At 43.4% G+C, this 27,706-nt stretch overlaps 1 non-coding gene across 1 annotated transcript; it reads right to left on the reverse strand.

The window, feature by feature from the left end:
• Positions 1-19,107: 19,107 nt before the first annotated feature.
• On the reverse strand, positions 19,108-19,212 carry LOC144455164 (U6 spliceosomal RNA). The gene has a single exon (XR_013483874.1). It is a non-coding gene; the product is annotated as a U6 spliceosomal RNA (small nuclear RNA).
• Between the last annotated feature and the right edge of the window lie 8,494 nt (positions 19,213-27,706).

A 27,706-nucleotide genomic window follows, 5' to 3' on the forward strand; every position in this document is an offset into this window, starting at 1 on the left:
GAGCTCTGCACTGCTGTTAACGTTGGGGCCCCATGATCAGTTTTGCTCAACCTTCTGTGAGTTCACTTGTGGAACGTGAGCCAGCAGCAAGTGAACAGAAGGTAAAGCTCCAAGACCTTCGCTAAGGAGGTCTGGGGTTTCTGCTCCTCTCTTCCCTCATGTGGTGCTGGCCAAGGTACCTCACTTCAGGAAGCCAGTTGGGCATTAGCTTGTGTGTATGCTCATGTTATCCCAAGTGCCCATAGTCAAGTCTGGTACTACTTGGCAGTCAAGACACAGGACACAAGAGTAGATTTAAAAATTTGCATTTATATAGCGCAAAAGGTTTGCAAAGTGCTTTACAAATCTAAGAAGTAGGTACTATTATAATCTCCAGTTAACACATGGAGAAACTGAGGCAGACAAAGGTTAAGTGAGTTGCCCAGAGTGACACAGTCAGTAAATGTCAGAGGCAGAATAGGAGTTCAAGTCTTCCAGATCTCGGGTTCAGTTTTCTATCTACATTGAAATGAAATTTAATAATGGGTCTGGCCTCAGGTTTGCCCAGGAGCCTTTTTGGTTCCTGTTTATAGGGCTCGGACTTCCTTTCTGGGAGCACTGGCCCCACACCTTGAGTGACTGCTCTGAGTCTGGGCTCAGCGGAAGGTAAGGGCAGTAGTGGAAATCTGTGATATAAAGGTGGCTTAAGCCTCCAATTGGTGAAGAAGCTGCCACATGCTTCAGATGAGTGAGGGTGAAGCAGAGGAAATGGTGTGTTGTGGGTTTGTGCACTCACTGTGAGGAGCCATGATACACCTCAAGGGGAACATGATTAGGGGAACAGGGCCATTGTAAGAATGGAGAAAAGAAAGGTAGATAAATAAAAAAAGAAAGAGGAAGAGGGAAAGAAAGAGAGAGGAAAGAAAGGAAGACAGGAAGAGAAAGAGAAAAAGAGGAAAGAAGAGAAGAAGGAGGAATTTTTTTCTGAAAATTTGGCTAAGATCTTCTAAAAAAAAAACCTCCCAGAGTCCTTTGTTGGCTGGGACAAAGAGTTCCGGGGGCTGCCGGAAGCCCCTTGGGCTGTGCAAATGAGCCCTCTGGGCTGGGGTGGGTAGGGAGGGTGCAAGGAAATGAGTTTAGGGGTGGAGTAAGGGCTGGGGAGTGCAGCAAATGTCTCCCTTGTTTTCTGGAGCCTTGACTACATTAAAAAAAACCCAGCATTGACTGGGAGGGGGCAAGAACTATCCCCAGCTTTGACTAAAAATCAGGAGGGACTGGAAGAAAAAGCAGTTCCTTTATTACTAATGATACTGGTCACCCCAGTCCTGCTCCCCAAAGGATTTTCCCCATAGTGCCCTGTACCTAAAACAATTTCTCCTCCAATCAACATTCCCAACCCTATGCAAACTGATCCATCCTTTAAAGCCCAAGGGCATATAGCTAGTAAGGATCTGAGGCTAGCTTTGAACTCAGCCCTTCCTGACTCCAGGAAACTCTGGTCTCCCCCCCAGAGCTGAGTCTTCGGACTTTCAATACTCAGGTGGGTGAATTAATTATGCAACAATTTTTTTTTACAGCAATCCCCCACAGATTGATGGAGACTCCATAAAGAATTTCTGGGCCAGCTTAACCATTCAGCAAACAATTGTTAAACACCTGCTGTTTGCCTAGTACTGTACTAGGTCCAGAGTGAGATCCAAAGTTGAGATAAGACATGGTCTCTGCCCTCATGGAGTTTCAAATACTACATATCAAATGTCAGAGATTACTGTCACAGAGGAGATCCGTGCTGAGAAGATTCCCTAAAGATGGCAAGCTCTTCCAGGTGCCCCCTATTATAGCTGCCATTTTGTTGAATCCATCTAGCCTCAGACCATTGGAGAGATCCTGCAATAAGATTCATAATCACTCTGAAGCATCTGGCTTCAGTATCCACACAGGAAAAACCAAGCGGATGAAGACCTCCCATCCAGATTATGCTACATAGTTCAATGGACAACCTATAGTTCTCATCCATTAGTGCATGAATCTTGGGCAGACACTGCCAATGGGTATAAGTAATTAATTAAATTTAAATTTTAAAAAAATAATTAATTAAATGTAATTAGTTCTACAAGTCACCTAATCTCCCTCAACTCAGCTTCCTTGTCTGTAAAATGAGAATAATAAGAACACAACTCACAAGGTTGTAGTGGGCAACTAATGAGAAAATGTATGTAAAGTGCTTTGCAAAAACTTAAAGCACTATAACAGGAGTTATTAGAAGAAATATATCACACCTACTATGTGCCAGCCATTGTGCTAAGCTCTTTACAAATGCCTCATGTAATCCTCACGACACTCGGATAGGTGCTATTATTATCCCCATTTTACAGATGAGGAAACTGAGGCAAACAACCTCAGTGAAGTGGCTTGTCCAGGGTCACACAGCAATTATGTTTCTGAGGTCATATTTGAATTCAGGTCTTCCTGATTCTGGGCCCAGTCCTCTAGAGCCACCTAGCTACCTTCATATCTCACATATGAGAGCTATCTCAAAGACTGAAAAGGACTGTCATAAGACAGCTAGGCCTGTTCTGATTGACATCAGAGAGCAAAACTAGGAGTAATGAGTGGGTAGAAATTACAGAGAGACAGATAATAATAATGATTAATAAACCAACTGCCTATAGGAAGCCTTCCCCTACCCATCCTCATTCCCCTGTCTTGCCTCTGTTAATTATTTCCTATTTATCCCGCATAGAGGTTGCTTTGTATATATTTGTTTACTTTACATATACCGTCTCATTTGTTCCCCTTGTGAGGTATGTGCCATCATTGTCCCCATTTTACGGATGAGGAAGCTGAGGTTGAGGGATTTTAGGTGACTTGCCTGGGGGCACATAGCTAAGTTAGTATCTGAGGCTGGATTCAGGTCTTCCTGACTAAGTCCAGTACTCTGTCACACTACCTCAGGCTAGACATTGAGGGAAGCCTCTCAACTTGGATGGCCTCCGTGCCAGCCATGTTTAACAAGTAGCTGCTTACCAGTCGCTCACCAGATGGTGGAGCTGGCCCAGATATTGTTTGTGGGGCCTCCTTCTGAACACCCACCTCACTGGGAATGATGTCTAGTTCCCACACCATCCTGGTTTGCTCTCCCTTGGACGTGCTCCAATTTGCTGACGTGCCTTATGGTACACAGGGCACAGAGCCGAGCACGGTATTCCACAAGGAGTCAGGGTGATGCAGAGGATGTGGTGGCTCCCACCACCCTGCCTCTGGACCCTTCTTCTCTCATTAGTTTTCCTGGCTGCTGCCTCGATTGATAGGGCTCGTACATTCCAGCCCCTTCCTGGAACCCCACTAATCATGCTGGAGACGGTTTGGCGGTGACAACAGCTGCGGGACAGACCGGCGCCCCAGCTCTAACTTGTGCCTCCTCCTTGGCACCAGAGGACCTCAGGCCTGGGAGGGAGGGAGGGAGGGAGAGAGGGACACAGGAGGGACCAGGGAAGCCAACTTGCTCCATTCACAGAATCACAGACTCATGGCACCTTAGAGCCGGTAGGGGCCTCTGAGGTCATCTAGGCTGACCTGTGACTGAGCTAGGCTCTCCCTGAACATATTTCCAACAAAGTGTCATCCAGCCACTGGCATGAAGACTCTCAGTGATGGGGAGTTCACTACTTTCCATAGCAGCCATTCCCCTGGGACCTGGAGAGGTGAACAGTCAGTGTGTGTTAGACGCAGAACTTGAACCCGGGGCTGACTCCTGACTGCCTGACTCCAGGGCTAGCTGTCTATCTACTACCCCATGATCTTGACAAGCCACAGATTGCTATATAAATATCAGCTATTACCATGTATCATAATTATCATTTATTATCATTTCTTCTTCTTGCATCATATTTTCTCCCATGCTTTCTGTTTATTCCTAGGTGCCCTGAACCCTAGGGCAGGGAAGAAGTGGCTTGGTCTACCTTGGTCTCTGAGTTCCAGAGAATGACCAACCTAAGGTCCCACAGCTAGTAAGTATCGGAGGTAGGATTCGAACCCGGATCTTCCAGACTCCAAGTCCATTACTCTGTCCACTATGCCACTATGGCTAGACTCAGTTTCCTAATCTGTTAAAAAGAAGGAGTTGTTAGATGACCTCTCCGATCCTTTCCTACTCCAACATTCTGTGATGCAGCAGGTCAGCCCTCTTGCCAGACCCAGGGTCCCCAGAACAAATGGATTCTTGAGTCCTTAGCAGCCCCCGCAGCTGATGCAACAGAGCTTCGATTCAGAGCCACCCGTTTGGTTGTGCCAAGATCCCGGAGAGACTCTGGGCTCTGGCCTGATTGGTCATCGGCCTCCGGTGCCAGCAATCTGAAAAGAGCCCACTTTAAAATGATACAAAGCATCAACCCTCTCATTCAGAGCACCCGGAACGTGCTCAGCCCCAAGCGGATGGCTCCCCAAGGAACCCTTCAGCACTAAACCCCTCTTCTTGCCTCCCGCCTGGCAGGGCATTCAGCGACTGGAGATTAGCATGCAGCAGCAGGCCTTTCTCACCATTTGTGCCCCCAGATGTCAAGAGATGTTGTTCTGGGGAACAGCTCTAGAAAAGGACTTATTCTCCCCCATCCTCCTCACCTGCCAAGAACCTCCGTAACCTGCAGGTGCATGGGGAAGAAAGTGGGAATGTGCCAAGAAGGGCTAGTCCATTCAAGTAGGTGGAGAAAGGGACCCTCATCTTCAGCCACCCAACCCCACTTAGGGAGCATCTGTCAGCCAGGTGCTCCTCCCTTCTCCCAAGAAGAAACCTCGGACCCTGGAGGAGTCTTGGAAATGATCTTAGAAACGCTCACATAAACTGTGAGCTATGCCAGAGATGCTTTCAGGGAGCCTCCGGAGCTCCTCAGCTATCAGGGCTCTCTCTGCCCCTTTTATTACCCTATGTTTTGGGCATGTGTCTGTCTCCTCCTCCCCAGGCCCAACACCTGGAATGTGGGCTCTCTAAGATGAGGTTTTTGCAATTGGTTGCAATGTTGGTTTTGCATCCTTAGTATCTAGTATATGCAAATGTCTTCATTCAGCTGAAAAAGGAGTTATGTTAGCCACCTGTGCAACAGTTACCAGAATATTAAATGGAAAAGACTAATTGTGTGATAAGTGTCCCAAGGTGAGTTCTCTCTGAACTCTAAGATGAGTTCAGATAGAGATAGGTAAGAATTAAAAATAAGAGTAATAATGATTTGGTAATAATAGTAATGTTATGGTAACATTACCAATACTGCTACTAACAGTTACATCACTAATAATGTAATAATGATAATATCACACAGTGATAATGTTACTATTAGTATTAGTAATAATATTACTATTACTGTTACTAATAGTCATGATGTTACTATTACTCAGTAATAAAGTTACTATTTCTGTTACTAGTAGTCATAATATTACTATTACTGTTCCTAATCGTCATGTTACTATTACTGTTACTAATAGTCATAATGTTACTATTACTCAGTAATAATATTACCATTACTGTTAAGACCTGAATTCAAATTTGGCCTCAGACACTTACTAGCTGTGTGATCCTGTGCAGGTCCCTTAACCTCTCTTTGCCTCAGTTTCCTCATCTGTGAAATGGGGGCCATAATAGTACTTACCTCCCATGGTTGTTATGATGATCAAATGAGATAATAATAATAGTAATAATAATAATATAATAATAATAATAAGAAGAAGAAGAAGAAGAAGAAGAAGAAGAAGAAGAAGAAAGTGACTGGCACATAGTAAACATGACATAAATGCTGGCTATTATTAGTAGTAATAGTAATAATATTACTTTTGCTAATAGTAATAACATTACTATTACTGTTACTAATGGTAGTAATAGAAATGATTAATAATAGCTTAATAGATTTAATAAGTTAATTAATTAATAGAGTAATAATAGCAATAATGATTATAAAGTTGCCAGATTACGTAGGAGACAGCTATGTGGTGCAGTGGATAGACAACTGGACTTGTAATCAGAAAGATCTGAATTTAAATCTTGCCTCTGTGGCAAGCTAGGTGGACAGAGCATGGAACCTGGAGTCAGAAAGAGTCATCTTCCTGAGTTCAAATCTGGCCTCAGGCACTTATTAGCTATGTGGCCCTAGGCAAGTCGCTATACCCTGTTTGCCTCAGTTTCCCCATCTGTAAAATGAACTGGAGAAGGAAATGGCAAACCACTCCAGTATCTCTGCCAAGAAAACCCCAAATGGGGTCACAGAGAGTCAGACACACCTGAACCACAACAACCCTTCTGACACTTACAAGCTGGGTGACCCTGGACAGTTCCATGGGTAAAACAAGATCAAAGGTCCCTTCTAGTTCTAGATCAGTGAGTCTGTGAATACTCACAACCCCCAAACTACACAGAATGGAAGGCTTGCAAAATGTAGAGTCGGGTGAAGACATCAAAGCCATGTGGAAGCAGGAAGAGGTGTGCAGCACCTGTTCATCTTGTCTGTGATTTTTAGTCATTTCACAAGCACTTGCAGGGCACCTACAGAGGATTTTTTCATCTCAATGCATTTAATCCATCACCCAAAAAAATGTAAATTTTTTTAAATCCATAAGGGTTCAAATCCTATCTCTGAGGCTCTCTACCCGTGAGGCATGCCAGTCAATATTGATGGGTCTCAGTTTCCTCATCTGAAAATGAGGAGGTTGGAGTAAACGGTGTCTGAGGCCCCTTCTGATTCTCTGATCCTATGGTCTGCATTGATAAGGGGGAGGTATTTTCACTGGTCATCCCCTACACAAATAACATCACAGGTCTGGACTAAAAAAAAATGAGCGACTGTAGACATCCTTTTCTAAAGAGGAACTAGGATGGAGGCAAGAGGAAGCCCTAGGTAGAAGGCCAAAAGACAACTGTTGGTGTGATTGATGGATAGAATGCTGGACTTGGACTCCTGAAGAACTGAATTTGAATACTGACATGAATATATGACACTAGATAAGTCACTTAATCTTTCCAGCCTCAGTTTTCTCATCTGTAAAATGAGGATAATAACACCCAAGTCATAGGATTGTTGTGAGGATTAGATGAGATAACACTTGTACTGTGCTTTGGAAAATCTTGCAAATACAATGGTAGGATCATATATTTTGAGCTGCAAGTGACCTAGGAGGTCATCTACTTCAACCCCTTCCTTTTACAGATGGGGAAACTGAGGCCCAGAGAAAGGAAGGGACTTACTCAAGGACACAAAGGTAGTAGGTGACAGAGCCAGCATTCAGACATAGGTCTTCTGACTCTAAAAAGAGCATGCTTTCCATTGCATGCTGTAGTACCTCCTCCAGACTGAAATGCATTTCTTACATGAAGGAGAGACTGATTCCGCCTTAGTCCAGCAGCATATAGATTGAAACTGAGGAAATTCACAGAACACAAGCTTAAGGATGACATTCCAAGTGTTCCTTACTGGGATCCCTATCATCATAGGGCTTTAACCTAAGGATGTAGAACCACCTCCTGGCCATCTTTAAGATGGGATTCTCTGCATGTAGAGACTACATGACCACTGAGGTCCTTTCTAGCTCTAAAATTCTAGTATTCTGGGATTAACAAAATGTTGGAGGAAAAAGGAACTTCAAGCACATTGGAGAAGTCATCTTCTCACCACATACTGCTTGGCACAAGGTAGATACTTCATGAATGCTCTATCTCTCCATCCATCTAGCCATCCATATATTTATTTATCCAATTATCCATCATCTATGTATCAATCTGTCATCTCTCCATCTGTCCATCTACCTCTATCCATATATCTGTATATTTATTACTCTATCATCTGTCAATCTATTATCTACTCATCCATCCATCCACCTCTATCTCTCTGTCCATGTCTATCCATCCATATATTTATCTATCCATCTATCATCTATCTACATGTCAATTCATCATCTATTCATCTACCTGTATCTATACACCCATATATCTGTATATTTATCCATCTATTTATCATCTCTTGTGTTTGTGTCTAGGATTACTTTCTTTTTTTATGGAGCAATTTTAAAAAATTTTATTAATTTATTTTTAGTTTTCAACAATCACTTCCATAAGCTTTTGAGTTTTAAATTTTCTGCCCTCCCTTCCAGCCTCCCTCCCCAAGATGGTATAGGCTCTACATATAGGATTACTTTCAGTGTTGGGGGGCACATCAAAGACCCACCCATACCTGAAAAAGAATCCCTAGGATGATATCCCAGACAAGTGACTATCCAGGCTCTGACTGATGGGGAGGGGCATTATTTCCTAAGGCAACCCATTCCATCTGGGGTCAGCTCCAATTATGAGGGCTTTTTCCTGACCTGAGGCCTAAATGTGTGCCCACGCCACCTCTGCCCATTGCAACTCATTCTATCCTCCAGGGCAGAGCAGAGACCCTCATTACACAGTTATTTCTGTATATATTTCTCACCTGGCTGTACTATACTGGATCTTTTCTGACTGGTGTCTCCCTCATACCCCAGGAAACTCATTTCTGGGATCGCGTCAGCATCCTGTAAGATCTCCACATCCTTGGGATTCCACCTCATCACTGCTCTCGGTCTGTCTGATTGGAGGGTCAGGCTAGGAATGTCAAACGTCCATTTAAGGAGAAAGCCCAGCTTAGATATTTCATTTCTCACCTGGCACACTACTTTTGGACTTTCCCAACTGACTTCTCCACCACACCCCCACATCAGCTATCTCTCTCCATCTTCAACTTTTCAGCTTCCTTTTGTGTTTTGTTTTCCCTTGTTAGACTGTAAGCTCCTTGAGGGCAGGGACTCTATTTTTTTTTAAAATTTGTATCCTCAGTATTTAACAGTGCCTGGCACATAGTAGGTGCTTAGTTAATGTTTATTGATTATTATTGGCTCCTTGAGTTTTTTCCTTTTAGATCCTAGGCTTTTAGGGTTTTTTGTTTTTGTTTTATGTTTTGTGTGCATGTGTGTGTGTGTGTGTGTGTGTGTGTGTGTGTGTGAGTGTGTGCGTGTGCCTTTAGATCCTGGACTGTGCCATTTTGATTTTCAGATTTCCAAGAGGGAGGCTGTGTGGATTGGAAAACAGATGGGCCCCCAGAGTCAGGAAAAATTGGGTTCAGGTCCTGCCTCTGACACACGCTGGCCAAATCATTTAACTTCTCAGTGTTCCCAGAAAACTAAAAACACAAGTTACAAGGGAGTTGTTGATCTGCATCCATAGAGAGAAGCTCCATGCAAGAAGTCCCTAATGTACTGATGAAATCACAAGTCTGGAACCCTCTGCAAATGAAATATGTACACAATGCTGTGCACATAATGGGATTATAAAGAGTCAGAGGGATATCAGAGGCCACCTAGTTTAACTCTCATTTCATAGATAGGAAAACTGAGGCCCAGTGAAGTTAAGGGACATGTCCAAGTTCACACAGATAGGAAGCTCCAGAATCAGGATTTGAACTCAGGTCCCCTGGCACCAAAGTTGGTTCTCTTTTCATTGTACCACCCTAATAAATATTTGTTGAATCTATTTGAAAAAAAAAACCATAATACAGTGAAAAGAGTGCTGGATTTGGAGAGAGGGGAGCAGGCTTTGAAACCTAACTTTGATGTCAGTTCCTCATCTGTCAAATAAGGGAGTTGGAGACTAGATCAGGGGTCTTCACCTGAGAGCCACAGCCTCCAAGGCCATGAACTTGGATGGGGGAAAGAATAAATTTTTACTTCCACTAAGCTCTCGTTGAAATTCAGCATTTCCTTCAATTATGAACACAGACAACAAGAGATTATTCTGAGAGTCTGTAGGTTTCATCAGACTACCAAAGGGATCCATGATTAAGAAACCCTAGTCACTAGATGATTTCTAAATCTATGCTCTTATGACCTCTCTGGGCCTCAGTTTCCTCATCTGTAAAATGAGGGGATTGGACTAGATGACTTTTAAAGACCCCTCATAGCTCTAAATTTATATTATGATCATTTGTCTATGATATTATATGAATCAAGCAATAAAAAATGGAAAAGTTCCCCAGCTGAGAGACCTTGCTCTTCCTACAGTCCAAAATTACAAATTTCTTATTTTTGTTTCTCAGAAATGCTAACTGTTCTTCTATTTACCGAATAGGATTCTTCTCCTATTGGTGGATTTCAAGACCAAACTTGGAAATCCACTTGGTCATCTAGAATGTGGATATTCATTTTTAAAAATGGCTTAATTCTTCCTGTTTCATTGAATGCTTTGCAGAAAACTATCAGCAAGCCCTGGTGCTAATATTCGCCTTGCTTTCTTTTCTTTAAAAAAAAAAAGTTAGATTCTAAGCGGCCAGACAGGAGCTGTCCCCGGTAAAGAAAGTTTTCACGAGCCAGCCGAGCCTTCATCCCACAGTGGAAAAACTAACATTGTCACTAGGATATGAAGAAACCATGGTGAAGAACTAGGGACAGCCAGGCCCAACAGAATGGGGCACTCGCATCTGCTGGGTGGGTCTTTATCATTCGGCCTCGCCTGGGGGAATGAAAATGCAGGGAATGATTGTTGAGCTGATGTAGACAAATTGACTCAAATTAGTTTAGCATGGCTATGCAAAGTTTAAGCTTGTTGAGCGTGGCCACTTAGCAACAACGCCTGGCACTTTGGGGGAAGAAGCCCTCTGTGGAGTTACAAGTGGAGTCCCTCGGAGCAGAGATTTGGGGCTGGAAGGGACCTCAGAGCTCATCTGGTCTGACCTTCTCGTTTTTGAAGGGACAATGGGACCAGAGAGGGCAAGGGACTGGCTCAGCGTCACACAGGGACCAAGTGGGAGGGTCAGGATTTGAACTTGGGTTTTCTGCTTCTAGATCCAAACCTGTTTCCACGCCCAACTTCATCATGATCTAGAGCCAGAGGAGAATTTTCAAATCATAGCAGGTGAGGTCACCCAGTGCCCATATAAAATAATAATGATCATAACTCCCATGCCTGTGGCATCCAAACACTTCACAAGTGCATTATTCACAGTGATCCTGTGAGAAAGAAAGGTGCTGTAAATGTGACTATTCTTATTTTACAAATGGGGAAACTGAGGCTTAAAGCAGTAAAATGACTTGACCATGGTTACACAGTTGATAAGTGTCCATTCAAACCCAGGTCATAGCATCATAGATTTAGAACTAGAATGGACCTTAAAGGCTATAGCAATTATTTTGCACATGAGGAAACTGAGGTCCACGAGGGGTATGTAGTATGCCCAGCGTTCACACAGCTAGTGTCATGGCAGGATTTGAACTCTCATCTTCCTGACTTCCAGCCCTGTCCTTTATTTATAATTTTCTGAGTCCAGCGCTCATTACACAATAAAATCATGAATTTAGAACAGAAAGAGATCAAAAGATCACAGATTCAAAGCCTCAAAGATCTTCTAGTTGAATGAAATCTCCTGGCTTTTGTCTTTGTATGTGCCTTGGACATTTAGCCACCAGGTGGCACCATTAATAACTAACTATCCTTTTCAACGGAAAGGCTCAGGGTCACCCTGGTGGACTTCATACCTCTGGGCAGAAGAGGCAAGCCTTCTATGGTTTCCAAAGAACAGATGACTTTCAGTTCCCCAGCTCTGTCTCTCTCTATGGCACTATTTCATCAGTCTGGTGATGGGGTTAGGGTAGTTTACCTAATCAGATAGCTCTGAGCCCCCATCTCTTGTCCTTTCCCTCACTCTTCCTTGCACCTGTTAAAATTTCACTGATTCCTGTTCACATGATCTTTTTAAAAAATTGACAACTTAACTCGAATTAGTTTAGCTGGGGCAAAATTGATAAACATTTATTAAGTGCCTACTCTGTGACGAGCGCTGAGCTAAAGAGGCAAAATATAGTGCTTGCCCTCAAGGGGCTCACAATTTAATGGGGAGAGGAGGGGCAAGAAGGCAGCATGCAAACAATTATATACAAAGTGATTATTATTTTATATACATTTATTATTATTCTTATTATGTACAGGGCAAATAGGAAATTGTGCGGTTTGTCCTTCACTCTTGAAGAGGGAGATGATGAAGTGATTTTCAATTGACTTTGACAATTACAAGAGGAAGACACTAGAATTAAGAGGGGTTAGGGAAGGCTTCCTGTAGAAGACAGGATTTTAGTTGAGACTTAAAAGAAGTCAAGGAGGTCAGTAGTCAGGCTGGGGGAGAAAGAGCTTTCCCAGCATGGAGCACAGAGGGAAGGTCCTGAGCCAAGAGTTTTGTTGTTTGTTTTGTCTTTTTTTTCCTTTATTTTGATCTTTTTTGTCTTGTTTGTGGAAGATCCAGGAGGCCAGTGTCACTGGATAGAAGAGTACGTGTCATGAAGTAAGATATCAGAAGACTGGAAAGGTAGGGTAGGAATGATTTTGAAAGCCAAATAGAGAATTTTATATTTGATCCCGGAGGGAATTTATGGAAGGGATGGGGTGGGTGATATAGTTGAACCTGTGCTTTAGGAAAATCATTTTAGGGCTGCTAGATGGTACACTGAATAGAGTTCAAATCCTTCCTCAGACACTTAACACCTACTAGCTGTGTGACCCTGGGCAAGTCACTTAACCCCAATTGCCTCACCAAAAAAAAAAAATCATTTTAGTGGCTGAGTGGAGGACCGATTAGAGACTCAATTTAGGCAGACCCACTAGCAGGCTATTGCAATAATCCAAGAGTGAGGTGATGAGGATCTGCCCCAGAGTGAGGAGTGTGTCAAAGGAGAGAACATGGCATCTTCCAGAGATGTTGCAAAGGGAAAATCAACAGAGCTCAGCACCAGCTTGGACTCAGGGAATGAGAAATCATGAGGAATCCAGGATAATTCCTAGGTTGTAAGCCAGGGAACTGGGAGGATGGTGATGTTGGCATAATGAAAGTGTTTCCCAAAGGATATCACATGCTTAGCTATGCATTACTTTATATATTTAATTTGGCAACAAAACAATATATATTTTAAAATCTACCAAGTAAGAAGTCCCATACACAGCTTTTCTTAGATCCAGGCAGCTCCCAGACAATGCCTAGGCCACTCTAGACCCAGGAGCACCAGGAAAGGTTGTGTCCAGCTGCTTGGTGCCCAAGTTCACTCCTCCTGTGAGCAGGCAAAGACTTATTGACCAGTGGTATAACACTCAAATTGAAATGCATCCCTGCTGACCATTATTAACTTAGAAAACCACAGATTAACATTATCTATGTTGCATTGTATTTTTATTTATTTTGTTAAACATTTCTCGATTATATTTTATCTGGTTGAGGCCATGAGTTTGACACCTTCAGTACAGACAATACAACACACTTCCCAACTAGTATTCAATTCACAGTACTCACACTATGTAGTAGGGCTGGTCCTTAAATGAAGGCTTGAGTCTTGGCATAGGCCAAGGAGTCAGGTCCTGATATGAACTGGAATTCACCCAGCTGGTGCTCATCCATTCAGTGTCTCACCAATTGCTAGGACTTCTGACTACTCTCCTTGACTCATTGCTCATGGAGCAAGGTGAATGTCTAGGTGGCAGTCCTTAGTCAGAAGAGCTGACCACTATTCAACTCTGGAGTGTCTGACTTTGACCCCTTCAGTACTTGTTTCTAGCATCCAGGTCACCATCCTTCTGTCCCTCAAAGTCTTAGACCTTGTGTAAAGCACCTCCCTCTTGGCCCATGCACCTGGTCTCACCTGATTTCACAGGCATCTTCCTACTCCTCACAGGGCAATCAAACCTTGACAACTTGGATGAGGGGGAGGAGGTGGCAATGACTGGGAGATGTTCTGCACACAATATTAATGACTCTCCAATGAATTATTATGTCTAGTCTAACCCTCTAGTTGATTGACCAGGAAAATGAGACCAGAAGGGACAAATTACTTGTCCACAGTCATGCAGGTAACAAGCAGCAGGGCCAGTATTCAAACCCAGACCCCTGGATTCTGAATCCAGTGATTACACAGGCTGCCTCTTAGCAGTGTTACTTTCTACTCCCTGACATTTTTTGATGGTGACTTCCTGACTACCAAATCCCCCCAGAACTGCCAAAAGTGATGAAAGGGATTTGGAAAGCTTATCCCAGTACTGACGAACACAATTCCTTCACGGCCTGTGCAGCCCCCAGACCACCAAGAGGGGCTTTCCATGCAATGGACAGTCATCTCATTACTGCCCAGCTGTCTGCTCAGTACCTGTGCAAAAGGCAGGCTGCTCTAAGACTCTCACTTGGGAGCGAATGTTAAGCTGTTCAGCCCATGTAGGGAAGAAGAAAAAAAAATACTCAGAAGTTGAGAAATATCCTTCAGGATCGTGCTTGAGTTTGGGGGGAGGGGCAGGGGGCTGGTAGAGTGGTTAAGAAGAGACATTTTTCTCTGTGACCCTACTCCCCCATTTTCTTTTCCTTCCTCCACCCCCGTTTTAGGCCACTTGACCATAAAAAGGAGGGTGGGAGTGGAAATTAAATGTTATGAACAGGACACACAAAATATTTCCCCTGAAAACATTAAGAGGTAGTAAGGTGTTATGGCAGGAGTTTTCAACTTGGAATGGGAGTATAAATGAATGAATGGATAGATAAATGAATGAAAAAGCATTTATTAAATGCATATTATGCTTCAAGCACCGTGCTAAGAACTGGGGCTACAAATAGGAAAAATGAGAACCCCGATTTTAAGAAGCTCACGCCCTAACTGGGGGAGACAATAAATGGGAGAAATAGCATAGATTTGGAGCTAGGTGTCCCGCAGGCATGTAGTGTAACCCCTGGATCACAGATGACCAAACTGAGGCCATGAGAAGTGACTTGGCATCACAGACCTAGAGCTGGAAGGGTCTTCACAAGCCATCTGGTCCCACCAGGCCCAGAAAGGGGGAAGTGACTTTGCTAAGGTGACAGAGGTAATTAATAGCAAAGTCAGGAATCTAACTCAGGTTCTTTCTTCTGTACCAGGGTTCCAATCCTGACATTTACACTTGCTGTTTGGCTTTGGGCAAGTCATCCCCCCTCTCTGGGCTACAGCTTTCTCATTTATAAAGTAAAAGAGTTGGACAAATGATGTCTTCTACCTCTAAATCTATAATCCTGTGATCCTACTATTTGTGAAAGAAAAAAGTAATGAACCCGGGTAAGACTCTGAGGGCAGGATGAATCAGGAAAGGGGAGCCCCAGATCTGCCTCTGTTTTCCCCTCTGTAAAAATGATAACACCAGGCTACATGGTCACACAGGTCCTCTTCTGAATGTCTAAAAACTGGTCCCATTTCTGACCCTCCGCCGTGTGTCTTTACTGCCCTCAACTGGCGCATAGGAGGATGGCACTGATGAAGGCTTTCTCTGCCTGGGGACTTTGGGGCTAAGCTAGGTGTGATGTAGAGAATCCTTAAGGACTCCTCAACACTCCTCGCCAGTATTCCAAATAGAATCTAAAGGTTGGGGAAAGAGTACTGTACCCCCCCGGTAGACTTTAATTCTCTATGTTGTACCGACAGTAGCCCTGTGATTGGCAAATCATTCAACCTCTCTGAGGCTCAGTTTCCTCATCTGTAAAATATCTCTCCCTATCTCAGATTATACCTACCTCAAAGGGCTTTGGTGAGGCTCAAAGGCTTTGCAGTTCTGTAAGTGAACCTCTGAGAGAGAAGGACAAACAAAGAAGGAGAGAGACAGAGGAGGGGGAGAGAGAGAGAGACAGAGAGAGACAGAGAGGAGAGACAGAGAGAGACAGAGAGGAGAGGGGGACAGAGATTCAGAGACAGAGAGAGGAGACAGAGACAGAGAGAGAAAAGAGAGAGTCGGGGGGGAGAGAGAAACAGAGAGAGAGAGAGAGAGAGAGAGAGAGAGAGAGAGAGAGAGAGAGAGAGAGAGAGAGAGAGAGAGAGAGAGAGATCAGTAAAAGTAACTAACACACCATCTCCATTTTATAAGCAGAGAGAGAACCTAGAAAGCTGGGGTGACTTGTCCAAGATTATAGATCAAGTCAGTGGCAAATTCTAGACAAGGATCAACATCTTCTGACGTCTAATATCTTGTTCATTCTACTGAACTGAGCTTGCTAAATTAACCATGGATTTTCAATAATCAATCAACAAGTGTTTTTAATTTATATTTTTTTTCAGTTAACAAGCATTTATTTCCTTTCTCCATCCCACTTATAATAAGTAGCTATTAAACACCTCTTATGTACCCAGCACTGTTAGATGCTGAGGATACAAAGAGCTAGAAAAACATTTTCAGTCTGAGCAAACTGAATTAATGCCCGTGAAATGCCTGTAAACTCCAGGTCATTAATTTGCTCCTTGTAGGAATAATCCAAATTAAATTTGAGGAAGACAGACACTACCACCAATATTCCTAAATGCCTTCATGCCTCAGTTTCCCTTATTGGTAAAGTGAAGAAATTGGAAAAAATGTCCTCTAGGTTCCCTCCTGGCTCAGAGAGTTTGTCTATACTTCTGGAAAGTGGGGGATGGGGAGAGAAGCCTTGCTGTTTGTTACAATGAAAGACAGACTGGCAGTTAGCCGCGAGGTGGACGAAGGGGAGCATGGGGGTGACAGAAGACCGGGATGGTGTCGGCCTGCCATCTGCTGGCTTAAACTGAGATCATGGCCAGGCTGCTAAGTAGCGCAATTATTCTTGAATTTGAAGGAAACATAAAACTTTTCACTTATTATCAAGTTTCCCATAGATTTAGAGTTGGAAGAGAGCTTAGTGTCTGTCCCACATGCTTGGAACGCTCCCCCTCCTTACTTCTGACTTATAAGAATCCTTCTCTTCCATTAAATGGGGCTTGGGCACCACTTCCTACATGGAGCCTTTCTTGACTCCCCCCCAACTGCTAAGCACACTTCCTCCCAAACTCTCTCGTATTTAAAGGCTTTCTATATTATTCATATGCACTTTTTATATATTTCTTTATTTGTACTTTACGTTCATGCTGTATATCTGTATCTATACAGTTTCCTAATCTGTAAAATGAACTGGAGAAGGAAGTGGCAGACTCCTCATGTATCTTTGCCACGAAAACCCCACATGGGGTCATAGAGAGTCGGACACAACTGAAAATGACTCAACAACAACATAGATGTATTTGTGGTCTACCATAGTGGAATGGAAGCTCCTTGAGGGCAGGTGGTTGATTCTTTGTTTTTGTATCCCCATTGCCCAGTATGAGGCCTGGCACACAGTAGGCACTTAATAAATCCCCTGATCGATTGATTGCCCTAATCCAACCCCATCATTTTATAGCTGGGGAGCCACGAGGACCGTGGAGAGGAAGTGACGTCTCCAAAGTAACCCTGGTAGTAAGAAGGAGAAATGGGGTTCAAATCCAGGTCTTAGAACCAATGAGCTTTCCACTGTTATTAACTGTCTTTCTTTCACCAAAGACAAGTAACTGACTAAACACACAGAATAAGGAGTTGAGTCTTATACAAAGTCCTTCGCATTTAACAGGGGAGAACCAAATTATTTAACGGACTGGTTTTGTTCTGGATCTCCTCCCACATCATGGGATTAGTGTGCTCAGTAGCTAGCTCTCCACAGCCTTACCAGCATTTGGAATGTATCCTTAGTAGAGACGGGATGTCCCAAAAGTCTTAGTGCACTTTTAAGCTTTAAAATTAGAAAAGAATAGGCATTTCAATTGATGAGAAATTTTTTAAAAATAATTTTACCATAAATTTTTAAGGATTTTACCATGTTGTTGTTCAGTCATGTCAGCTCATGACCTCATTTGAGATACTGGCGTGGTTTACCATTCCTTCTCCAGCTCACTTTGTAGATGAGAAAACTGAGGCGAACAGGGCCCAGGGTCACACAGCTAGTCAGTGTCTGACATTGGATTTGAACTCAGGAAGATGAGTCTTCCTGACTCCAGGCCTGTTCTATCCACTGCACCGTATTTTACTATAATATATTTTACCAAATTTTACTATAATAATACTAAATACTGCCTTGCTAATTCATTTTGAGTGTAAATAATTACAAGCAGATGTTATCATTTCACTTCGAAATAAAAATTTTCATTCTACTATTTTTATTTTCTTCACCTAATAGGTAAAACAGTATACTACATCAATTGACAAGGCTTGGTCCTTCAACTTATTCTTAATTTGCTTAAAACCACACTAAGAATTTTGGAAGAGCCTAAGTGTGTGTGTGTGTGTGTGTGTGTGTGTGTGTGTGTGTGTGTGTATAATAGTTAACAAGCATTTATTAAGTGCCTACTATGTGCCAGGAACTATGTTAAGTGCTTGGGTTGAAATCCCACTTTACCAGCTTACTAGTTGTATAAATCTTGGGAAGTTCACCTAGCCTCTCTGTGCCTCAGTTTCCCCATCTGTAAAGTGAGGGGGTTGGACTGATGAGCACTGAAGTACCTTCCAGCTCTAAATCTATGATCTCATGACATTCAGAATCTCACTTCGTGTGACCCTGGGCGAGTCACTTCACCCTGTTTGCCTCAGTTTCCTCATCTGTCAAATGAGCTGGAGAAGGAAATGGCGAACCCCTCCAGGATCTTTGCCAAGGAAACCCCAAATGGGGTCAAGAAGAGTCAGACACAGCTGAAAAATGACTAAAGAACAAACACTGACTAAAAGGCAGAGGTGAAGAGGGAGCGTCAGTCTGGGCTTGGGAGGCAGCCTATGCCAGGGGTGGGGAACCTGCAGCCTCAAAGCCACGTATGGCCCTCTAGATCCTCCAGTACAGCTCTTTGACTGAATCCAAACTTCACAGAACAAATCCCTTGAAGGGGTCCCCACCCCTGGTCTGTGCAAAGGGATGGAGGGATGGAAAATTATGTAGCGGGACCAGTGTGTGGATCAAGTAGATTGGAATTGTGTGAAAGGGAGGAACGTATCACCACCTTGTAAGGAGAGGCAGGAGCCACGTTGGGAAGAATTTTAAATGCCAAACTGGAGGAGGGGTTTGAAGTTAGCCCTGGATCCCATGCACCTGGGGGCAGAAGGGATGATAGCTGAAGCCAAGATAAGTCTGGATGACTTTACTTTGGTTTTCTTTATCTAAGAGTATGGTCTTCTGATTGGACAAGAAGGAAAACAAGTGATTTACCAGGAAATCACAACCAAGTGGGCCACAGCCGGAGCTCTATCCACTGTGCCACCTAGCTTCCTCAAGTGTTTTATTTTTTAAAAATCTAGAATGTTTCACAGATTTGCATGTCATGCTTGCATAGGGGCCATGCTAATCTTCTCTATCTTTCTAATTTTATTGTTCTAATTTGTTGTTCTAATTTTGCCAAAGCAAGCAGTCAGTTGCCTCGTTTGTAAAAGGAGGGAATTAAATTTTTTGTTTGTGGTGAAGCAATTCGGGTTAAGTGATTTGCCCAGGGTCACACAGCTAGTAAGTGTTATGTGTCTGAGGGCAGATTTGAACTCAGGTCCTCCTGACTCCAGGGCCGGTGCTCTATCCTCTGCGCCACCTAGCTACCCTGAGGGAATTAAATTAAGCGACCTCCAAAGTCCCTTCTAATCAATCAATAAGCATTTATTAAATTAGTGTTTGCTATGATCTGAGCCACTCTTGACCCCAAGTGCAGGAGATAAATGGGGGAAAGTCCTTGCCCTCAAGAAGTATGTATTCTAATGGAGGAGACAACATAAACATAAACAGATCTGGAGAAAATACTAACAGAATTAATGGGAGGTCACCTCAGAGCCACACGGGTAGTGTCAGAGGAGAGATCTGGACCCAGGTCTTCTTGACTCCAAGTACAGCACTCTATCCACAAGGCCACGTATGTGTGTTGGCATAAACAAGATACAAATAAAGCAGACAGCTGATGTCCTTAGATGGAGAGGCCCTAGCGGCTGGGGGTGGGACACAGGGGACCAAGAAAGGGTTCCCGCAGAAGGTGAGTCTTGAAGGAACCCAGAGAAGCCAGTAGGCAGAGGGGAGAAGGGACGGCATTCCAGGCATACGGACAGCTGGTGCCAAGACGTAGGAGATGGGGGATGGAGGAGAAGCCAGTGGTATGGCTGCATTGTAGGATGCCTGGAAGGGAATAAGGCGTAAGAAGGAAAGGAAAGGAAGGGGACCAAGTTGTGAATGGCTTTAAATGTCAAATCAAGGAGTTCATGTCTGATTCTAGAGGTCAGAATAAATCACTGGAGTTTATTGAGGGAGGGAGAGGAGGAGTATGATCCTAAGAGTTGTACAGAATGTGAGAAAAGGAATGAACGGATTTCTCTGGGATGGCAGAAGGGATTCATGGATTCATCTAAGGCTTTGTTGTTCGGTTTTTTCAGTCCTGTCTGACTCGTTGTGACCCCTTTTGGAGTTTTCTTGGCAGAGATACTGGAGTGGTCTGCCATTTCCTTCTCCAGCTCATTTTACAGATGAGGAAACTGAGGCAAACAGGGTGAAGTGACTCGCCCAGGGTCACGCAGCTAGTGAGTGTCTGAAGCTAGATTTGAACTCAGGAAAATGAGTCTTCCTGATTCCAAGCTCAGTGCTCTATCCCTGCCTGCTCTATCAATTTCCATTTGCACATTATACACATGGAGGAACATTATTTTCAACAAAGAAACCAAAAGTTACTAGTGTTCTCTACACAGGGTACATTATGCATTGTGTACACACACACACACACACATTCACACTCATGCGCACATAAAGCCTAATGACCACTTTCTTTGCTGACAGTGGTTGCAGCAGACACCACATTAGTGCAGCAACAGAGGTTTTGCCCAGGGCCCCAAGATTTAGAGGGTGCAAAGAACTGTATACCAGTGAGCTTCTGGCCAAGCTCTTCTTCTCCCAAAGCTCCAAACTCGTAGGACCGAAGAATCACAGACGTGGAGCTGGTCGGGATCTTGGAGAACTCCCCAGGAACACGTCCCGGGGTCTACTCCAGAGGGGCCCTCTTTCCCTTCCTTCACCAGATGCTACAAGAATGGGCTTAGTGCTATTTAGAGGTAGCTAGGTGGCATAGTAGATAGAGTGTTGGGCTTCCTAGAGTTCAAATTCTGCCTCAGACACTAGCTGGGTTAACATTGGGTAAGTCATTTAATCTCTACCTCAGTTTTTTTCAACTGTGAAATGGGGATAATAGGAATACCTACTTCCTAAGGTTGTTATGACACAGTATTTGTAGGTGCTTGGTATAATGCCTGGCATATGGAAGGTGTTTAATAACTGCTGGTTGCCTCCTTCCGATATACCATCCTCCAAAACACAGGATGAGAGTAAGATGGTTAGACAACAGGTCATCAGGTTTGAATAGCCTGCAGTTCAAAAGGACTCATTTTGCTCCCAGCCTTCCCCAGGAAGACCTGGGTTCAAATCCTTTTTCTGACTCTAGCTATGTGGAATGAGTCCTTCAGTTATATGCTAAATTAGCTGTTATGGCTGCCATCCCAGGCTTTATCATGAGAGGCCCAGCATACAGAAGCAGGGATGGGATAATCGTCATGTCTTCTGTTTTGGTCAGCCCACATCCAGAGTATTGTGTTCACTCTAGGTTCCACATTTTACAAAGGCAATATTGATAAGTTGGAACATGTCCAGAGGAAGGCAACTCAGAGGAGAAGGAAGAGGAGGAGGAGGAGGAGGAGGAAAAGGAGGAGGAGGAGGAAAAGGAGGAGGAGGAAAAGGAGGAGAAGAAGGAGAAAAAGGAGGAGGAGGAGGAGGAGGAAAAGGAGGAGGAGGAGGAGGAGGAGGAGAAGAAGAAGAAGAAGAAGAAGAAGAAGAAGAAGAAGAAGAAGAAGAAGAAGAAGAAGAAGAAGAAGAAGAAAGAGGAGGAGGAGAAGTTGTTCAAATAGTGAAGAATGAACACAATGAATAGGCCTAGCACCAATTCCATTTTAATGAAGAATGGAGGGATCTAATACCTTAAATCTCTTAATACCTTAATTCTTCTAAGACTGCTTGCAATTTCCCAAAGTCCCCTGTTGTCTGTGATTTTCCATCCTTTATCTGTTTTCCCCAAACTGCAGGCTGTCAAAAACCTTAGAAAACAAAAAGGAGGTTTTGTGTGCTTGTTTTCAGAGACAGCCAAGTAGGGGGGAAGATAGGAAACCACTCTCGAAGGTGGGCCTGGAGGGAGAGGAGCCTGGGAATAAGAGAGCCTCTGACAGGTCCATTAGAAGTTCATCTGGTCTACTAGGAACGCCTCATAGGAGAGGAGAACAGTGTCACAGGGGACCGGCATATGCCCAGACTCCATCAGCTTGCTCAGCCAATGCAGCCTTTCCACGCAGAGGATGTTAGGGAGCTTGCTTCTAAGAGCATCATGACATGTGCCTTGTAGATAGAGCCCGGGGAGCATGTGGAGACATTCTGTAACTGGTTCTGGTCAGCTCTAGAGCCCTATCAATTTCAGCTACTTCCCCTTTTGCCTTATTCACTCTTGGGGAATAAGCAAGAAACAGAAACAATTATTTATTATATACCTAATGTGCGCCAGGCACCGGGCTAACTGCCTCACAAATATCTCATTTGGTCACTGAGGCATTGGGGAAAATGTTTATGTATATTTTTTGTTACGTCTTTGAAGGAATTTTCTCTTTTTAAAAACTCTCGCATGTTGTTATTAAGTGGAACTGAGACACCAGTCTCAAAGCCCTGACAATTGGGAGAGCAGAGCTGGTGGCGCTAGAGAAGAAAAATGCCCAAGCCCTCAGTGGTTCTCCCTGCAGCCCTGCGGAGGTGGTTCAAAGTCTGGCTCTGGGGGAGTGAGCAGAGCAGAGCATGAATATCAAATGTACATTTGCCTAAAAGACCATTTTATGGAGAACTCACACAAGGCAAGTTCTCATATGGTGGTCATAAGAAGTGGTACAAGGACACTCTCAAGGTGTCTCTGAAGAACTTTGGACTTGATTGTGAGACACTGGCACAGGACTACCCATCGTGGCACGCCGTGCATCAGAGAAGGCGCCATGCTCTATGACCAAAACAGAACGGCAGTAGATAGAAGAAATGTGAGATGTGCGCATTTAGAGACCTCTGACTCTCAAATGGTCACGGGGATTCTTTATGCTCGACCATGGTAGAGCCTTCTGAGCTCACACTGGTCTGATCAGCCACAGTCGGACACGCTGCACCTTGGCGCGGACACACTGGAGTCATTTTGGTCCTCTTTGAGCACAAACAGCAAAAACCAACCAATAACCATTAGATTAATCTGCATTATCATTAACATTTTCTCCATCACTCTTTTTTTTTTTTTTGCTTTTGGTGAGGCGATCAAGGTTAAGGGACTTCCGAGGTCACCTAGCCTACCCACCCCCTCATTTTACAGAGCAGGAAACTGAGTCCCAAGGAGGTTAGCGTCTTGTCCGAAGTCTCATAGGGAGGATGGTCTTAGAGAATGTCTAAACCAGCTCCCTCATTTGATGGGTAGGAGGTTAAGAGACTTGCACAAGGTCACGCAGATTGTTAGCACCTGAGATGGGATTTGAACCCACATCGTTTGACGTAGGAACCAGGGCTCTTTCAACCATACCACCTCGCCTCCCAGCTCCTATGGCCTTTTCAGACCAAATTCTGTCTCTTTCCTGAGCAGACTAGCCTGGATAATGATCTTGGAACTCTTGTGTATAAACCATCTGGCTCTGAACAAAGCCTGCCTTGAATGGCCAGTTATCTTTCTCTGTGTGTGCACATCTTATCTCCTAGTTTTTGTCCTCTTTGATCACAGAGACTTCCTGGTGAAAGTCCCTCTGTGGTAGGCACATGATAAATGGTGGCTCGTTCATTCATCGCAGAACACACCTCCTGGAGTTCAAAAGATCATCCACACCAATCCTACCTTGAAGACAAGCCACCTTTGTATCAGACTGGAAGACTTTTGTGGTTGTTCAGTTGTTTTCAGTTGTGTCTGACTCTTCGTGACTCCATTTGGGGTTTTTGTGGCAAAGATCCTGGAGTGGTTTGTCCTTTCCTTCTCCAGCTCATTTGACAGATGAGGAAACTGAGACAAAAGAGGGTTAAGTGACTTGCCCAGGGTCACACAGCTGGTAAGGATCTGAGGGTTATGAAGGTGGATTCTTCTGACTCTAGGTCTGGCACTCTATTGACTGAGCCACCTAGTTGCCATACTAGAAAATTATCCATTCAGCTTAAATACCTTTAAGGATGGAGAGCTCATCCAAGTAGCAAATTCCAGGGTTTTTTTTGGGGGGGGTGTGTAGTTTTGATTAGTATAAAATTGTGTTTCCTATTAAGATGAAACCTGATTCAATGTAACTCCCATCCTTGTATCTGAATTCTGTATATACAATATAAGCGTGATCCTTCTCTCTTATGATCCTATACCCCCTCACACTCTTCTAAGCTAAAGATTCCCACTCCCTTCAACTGATCTTACTCCAATTCAATAAAAATTAGTTAAGCACCTACTATGTGTCAGGGACTCTACTAAGTGCTGGGGATATAATTAATAAAAAGAAAGATAATCTCTGCTCCTTCCAGCACATAGGCTCATAGATTCAGTGCTAAAAGGGACCCAGACTTCTCCCCTCAAAAGGCATAGGGCTGGGCAAATTCTAAGGTCCTTTCAGCTCTAAGATTCTTTGATGCTATTTCTATATTTCTATCTATTTCAATGCCTCTTGAGCTATACTCAGGATTGTGCTGAAGCCAGCCCACACTAGTTTGAGAGCTGATGATTAAATTCTAAGTATGAGCATTGACAAAGCCTCCAAATCAAATCTTGGTTCATTTTTGTGTTGATTGTCTAGACTTAAGAAAGTGATGGAGAGGGCAGCTAGATGGGGCAGTGGATAGAGCTCCAGTCTTTGAGTCAGGAGGACCTGAGTTCAAATCTGGCCACAGACACTTGACACGTACTAGCTGTGTGACCCTGGGCAAGTCACTTAACCTTGATAGCCTCACCAAAAAGCCAAAAAAAAAAAAAAAAAGAACGATGGAGAAAATGATAATGCAGATTAGTCTTAAAAGTGAGTTGCATGTGTGTGTCTTTTGATTTTAAGAGAGCCTGTTGTCAAACATTTACCACACATCCTTGTCTATATACCAAGTTAAATTTTATTGGTTCATACTGCCATCTGTATATCTGTTGGCTCATAAAAATTTTGGTTCCTTTGAAATAAGAAGCTCTCAAGCTGACGATTTGTTTTACTCGACTTGTTCAGCATGCAAAGTAAATTGAGAATATTTGATGACCCTGATAAGAGAGAGAAGCTTAACCTGAATTTTATTTAAATAGGAGTCATTGATCGTTAAGAGCCAAAAGCATCATGGGGCTCCAGCTCCAGTGAGGCAGTGACCCAGCAGGCCCCAGGCTAGCTTCCTCTGACTCCCTGCTCCCCACCATCTTGCTATGGACTCCACACAACCTTCTGGTTCCAGAACAATGATCAAACCCACTTTGCCCCTGCTCCCAAATGGGTGTTCCCTTTCCTCCTTAGAGGCCCATTTACCATCTTGGACCAAAGTGCCCCACCCTCCTGGCCACACCCCGATATGTGTGTTGTCTCCCCCTATTAAAATGTAAACTCCACGACGTGAGGGGGGCATCAGTCTTTGCTTTTCTATTTGTATGTCCAGTGTTTAGTGTGGGACTTGGCATGTAGTATTTAATACACGCGGTCTTGGATCCATGAATCACGTGGAGTCCATTGATAGATTTCAGGAGGAGAGAGTGAGGCTGGCACCCTGCACGGCTCTGCCTCACTTAAATCCAATTCACCGGCAAGTGGAGACATCACCCCATGATGCCACTGGGCCTCTTCAAAAATGAAGGACCAGCAGCGTGGTTTTTAGGGGCACAGCAGATAAGGAGATGGCCGTGTCTGTTTGTTAATGTCATAACATTAGAGCTTTCTGATACTGAACCATTTGAGAGGGCCAAGGACTTGGGAGGTGAGAACTTTCTTTTCCTAGTGTTTAGTAACTACGGTTGCTACAAAGGAAGGAAACAAGAATTTATAAAGTACCTACCCTGTGCCAGGCACTGAGCTAAGTGTTTTACTGATATTACCTCATTTCATCCATACAACATTCTGGGAGGCAGGTGCTGTTATGATCCTTATTTTACAGCTGAGGAAACTGAGGCAGACAGAGGTGAAGTGATTTGCTGAGGTTTTCATGGCTAGGAAGCATCCAAAGCCAGAGTTGAACTCAGTCTAGGCCCCGCTAGACTTCCAGCTCCCAATCCTGTGCTCTTTAACCCCAATCCCTGGCTTCCCTGCAATTCAGTCCCTTTCCAAAAATTAAAATCTTGAAGAGGACAGTACAAAAGGAAATTCAGAGAAGAAGGACAGCTTTGAAAGTAGAATGTTAAATTTATTATGTACACGGTATCCCAAAATGCTCAGTGCAGTTTCAAGCTTTAATAGGTGGTGTCATGGATAGGATGGAGGGTCTAGAATCTGGAAGACTCTTCCTCCTGAGTTCTAATCTAGCCTCAGACACTTAACCAGCTGTGTGACCCTGAGCAAGTCACTTAACCCTGTTTGCCTCAGTTTCTTCATCTGTAAAATGAGCTGGAGAAGGAAATGGCAAACCTCACCAGCATCTTTGCCAAGAAAACCCCAAAGGGGCCACAAAGAGTTGGACAGGACTGAAAAATAACTGAACAATATCAAAAGCTTTAAAAAACAACCTATGCATAGTAGAGACTCTTGGTTTTACACATAATTCTTTGTTCCATTTTGCATGTAGAAATGACATTTTATTGGTATTTGTTAAGTTCAGAATAAAAAGAAAGAAAATTGCTTAAATATAAAAAGAATGGAAAATCTTCCTTGTCTCCCTTTAGAGCAGGGGTTTTTAACCTTTGTTTACTTTTTTAAATATTTGGATAATTATACTTCAATATAATTAATTTCCTTTGTAATCTTACATCTTTTATCTTATGTATTTAAAAGCATTACTCTGAGAAGGGACCCATTGGCTTCAGCAGCCTCACTACCAAAGGGATCCAGGACATAGCACAGGTAAAGAAGAAAGACTAATTAAAAAAAACACATCAGATTGATTATTTATTTATTTTAAACATTCATTTTTTAAAAAAACATTCTGATTTCCAAATTCTCTCCCTCCCACCCCTTCCCCACGCATGGAGAAGATAAATAATGTGATATCAATTATACATGTGAAATCATGCAAAACATATTTCCATATGAGTCATGTTATCAAAAAAGCAAGAAAAATACAGAAAGTAAAAAAACACAGAAAATAAATATAGACTATAGGAAAATACAGAATATAGAAAAATACAGAAGGTGAAAAAATATACAAACTGAATATAGAAATATATAGAATATAGAAAAACATAGAAAGTGAAAAAACTCTGTCCTCAGAGTCCACCAGTTCTCTGTCTGGAGTGGACAGCATTTTTCCTCATGAGCCCTTCAGAACTGAAGAAGATTTTTTGAAAAGCCAACACATTCCAACAGAACTTAGGTCTTATTTCATACCCAGTCCTATCTATATACGGGAGAAGAGTGTGGGGACTAGAAGTATCTTGGCCCAGGTTGGACTCTGTCATCTTTCCAGCCCACGCTGGGAATTGTGTGCATCCGTGTGGGGGCGGGGATGTGTGGGGGAAGCTGGCCCGTGTTGCAATTACCCTGCCAAGGCCCGTAAATTGGTTTGAATAGTAGGATCATTGTGTCCTGAGCAGGGCACAGGGCTCACTTCCGTAACACTAGATGTTTATCCAATTGCTTGTTGGTTTTGAAACAGATGCTATCCCCAGGCCTAGGTGTGGCCACCCAAGAGCCAGCCAGCCTACGATCCCTTCTAAAAACCTCTCTCCA

The sequence above is a fragment of the Phascolarctos cinereus genome, unplaced genomic scaffold, assembly GCF_003287225.1.
Source record: "Phascolarctos cinereus isolate Bilbo 61053 unplaced genomic scaffold, phaCin_HiC Scaffold_1;HRSCAF=81, whole genome shotgun sequence".
Classification (NCBI taxonomy): Eukaryota; Metazoa; Chordata; class Mammalia; order Diprotodontia; family Phascolarctidae; genus Phascolarctos; species Phascolarctos cinereus.